The sequence below is a fragment of the Octopus sinensis genome, linkage group LG10, assembly GCF_006345805.1.
Source record: "Octopus sinensis linkage group LG10, ASM634580v1, whole genome shotgun sequence".
NCBI classification, from domain to species: domain Eukaryota; kingdom Metazoa; phylum Mollusca; class Cephalopoda; order Octopoda; family Octopodidae; genus Octopus; species Octopus sinensis.
In genome coordinates this window covers 81,737,777-81,741,103 of record NC_043006.1, presented here as the reverse complement: position 1 = coordinate 81,741,103, position 3,327 = coordinate 81,737,777, and the positions used below count along the sequence as shown (strand labels likewise).

General features: G+C 34.3%; 1 long non-coding RNA gene across 1 annotated transcript; it reads left to right on the top strand.

Annotated features, from left to right (window-relative positions):
- The first annotated feature begins 395 nt into the window (after positions 1-395).
- Positions 396-2,855, top strand: LOC118765185. Its single transcript, XR_005001050.1, has 2 exons — positions 396-928; positions 2,673-2,855. It is a non-coding gene; the product is annotated as an uncharacterized LOC118765185 (long non-coding RNA).
- The last annotated feature ends 472 nt before the right edge of the window (positions 2,856-3,327 follow it).

Sequence of the window (3,327 nt, the reverse complement as noted above, 5' to 3'; positions counted from 1 at the left end):
TCTTTAAGCTTGTATCCTTGTATCCCAGAACACATGACACATGTGGCAGACCGGCAATAGTAATCGAGAATCTACAGACTTCAATCTAAACCAAACTAAACTAACATAAAATAAAATAATTTGGGGTTGTTTATTTTTTACGACTAAACCATTCAAGGCGGCGGCGCCCTGCATGGTCGCAATCTAATGATTGAAACAAAGAAAAGATAAAAAATTTACGATAAAAAATGTACTTGAGAAGTTATTACTTTGTCAATTGAAAGAAAAATATGGCGAAGAATGACGTTGATTATGGTGGAAATGATGATTGTATGAAGGTAGGTGGTCTACAGACGAGGTTAGCGATTGTTTGTTCGGAATGAAGGTGCAAATCGAATCAACACAACTTTTTGTTATTTCAAATGATTGAAAGACGAAAACGCCCAACTTGAGATTGCAGATATTAATGCAATTGGTTGATAACAATGTGTTTTAAGACGTGTAGATCCGTTTTTGTTATCATTTGTTATGAATGCGGATCTTTCGACAAATTTTCGTAACTAGATGTAGGATATGACCTATTTAGAAAATATGGATTTCTTCACAATTCTTCACACACATATACACACACCAGCCAAATGTTTATACGTCTACATATTCGTTGTATACGTGTATTAGAACATATATTTGTAGTATGATGCTGAAAGGAGCACTCTCAGAATGATGGAGGCCTTCCTCATAAACAAACCGAGACCAGTCATTAACAACAGCAAGGAACTACACGAAACAGACTGGTTGCTATAGCAACACCAGTCTGTGCTTGTCATCTTCCTCCTTCCTCTCCTACTTCCTTCTACCCCCACACATCTGAGCAATGATTTTTCGCAGCTACCGCTTTTGCTAATTGCCCTGAAGAATGGGTCTTCACCACGAAACATCGAAATACAAGGTACAACTGCAACTTTTTCTTTCCTTTTCCTTTCGTAGTTCACTTTGTACCTTCTGGCATTGTTCTGATCTTACATAAAACCCTTCTTTAAAGTTATACCTCACAAAGCTTCACCAAAACTACCTAGAAATAAACTATTCAACGCGTCTTTTCGTTTCCCAAGACGGTAACACGTGATTTAAAGGAAACTTGACTACTGTTTCTAACAGATCGAGAGACAAAGAAGAGGCTCCCTTGTTGGCTCGTGTTGAACTTCCTTGTTGGCTTCAATCAACGGTAAAGGGAAAATACATGGTAGGGTCTCTATTACCCAATTCAATTTACATACACTGTTGATGTATTTACCCCTCCCTTTTATCTTTCTCTCTTTATCCTTCTATGTCCCTCTTCATTAAAATCAATATTACCGCGTGTGCATCGACTGCATTACTGTAGGTGTCTGTATGTATGCACACACACACACACATACACACACACACACACGTGCGCCCGCACATACACAAACACATATGTAGGGGGACTATTATATATGTGTATAAATGTATATATTTATATATGGATAAATAAATACTTATATATAAAATAGATAATATATGTATACACACACATATATATATATATATTGTTGTATTTAGGAATGGCCATTTTGCCAGTTTAGCCATAAAAACACACGCACTATATTGGCTAAACTGGCAAAATGACCATTCCTAAATACAACAACATCTGTTTCAATACACGATTTCACACCAAAAATCTTGCAAAACAAATATATAAACGTAATATATATATTTATATATATATATATATATATATATATATATATATATATATATATGTATATATATATATATTATATATATATATATAATATATATATATATATATATACTCTTTTACTTCTTTCAGTCATTTGACTGCAGCCATGCTGGAGCACCGCCTTTAGTCGACCAAATCGACCCCAGGACTTATTCTATCAGTCTCTTTTGCCGAACCGCTAAGATACGGGGACGTAAACACACCACCATCGGTTGTCAAGCGATGTTGGGGGACAAACACAGACACACAAACATATACACACACATACATATATACATATATACGACAGGCTTCTTTCAGTTTCCGTCTACCAGATCCACTCACAAGGCTTTGGTTGGCCCGAGGCTATAGTAGAAGACACTTGCCCAAGATGCCTCGCAGTGGGAATAAACCCAGAACCATGTGGTTGGTAAGCAAGCTACTTAGCACACAGCCACTCCTGCGCCTATTATATATATATATATATATATATATATATATATATATATATATATATATACATATATATAATAGGCGCAGGAGTGGCTGTGTGCTAAGTATATATATATATTAGATGCATATATGGGTACAGGACGTCACAGACAGTAAACAACATAGATATGAAAGCAAATGAGTTCAATACGCAAACAAAGATGGAAACAAATGGAAAACAGGACAAGTAACATAAAGAACAACCCTTCGTCAGTTGTCGGCTGTCTATCTACTCCCCATTTCAAGCATTGAACGACAGATATACGTATGTGTAAGTATGTACATATATATATACACACACAAACCCGTGAGTATACGCATGTATGTATACATACATACAAGTATATATATATATATATATATAGAATCATTTTAAATAATTAAGAAAGACATTCTTTATAATCATTGTTAGTTCTCTACTTTGCCTTTTGTTTGGTGGTTTGTATTATTTTTACAGCTGAGCGGGTTTGTTATTGCAGTAGAAACAGGATAGAAACAAAAAGGAAGCAGAAACCAAACTTGACATTGAAGCCGATCTTGTCTATATTAGATATGTAAGCTCTTTCACTGGAATTTTTTTCTTTAATCAAAATATGATGTTATCTATTGATAATTCGAAACAAAATATTGATTAAACATATTCGGAATTCATTTGTTTATGTGTGTATGTATGTATGTATGTATGTATGTATGTATGTATGTATGTATGTATGTATGTATGTATATATGTATGTACGTACGTATTTATGTACGCCTGCAAATATGTATATAGATATATATCAAATATATATGTAAAATAATATTTGTATACGTGTATAATACAAGCACAAAAGCGCATGTATAATACACACACTCCTCCCACACACACATGCCAGGAACAATTGTAGAATAATAGTTGTATGTGTGAATGCATGTTCATATATATATATATATATATATATATATATATGTATATGTGCTCATGCATGCATACATCCATACATAGATGCATACACACACATACATACGCGCGTAATATTTACATAATACTTACATACATACATTTATATATATGTATATGGAGGCGCAATGGCCCAGTGGTTAAGGCAGCGGATTCGCGGTCATAGGATCGC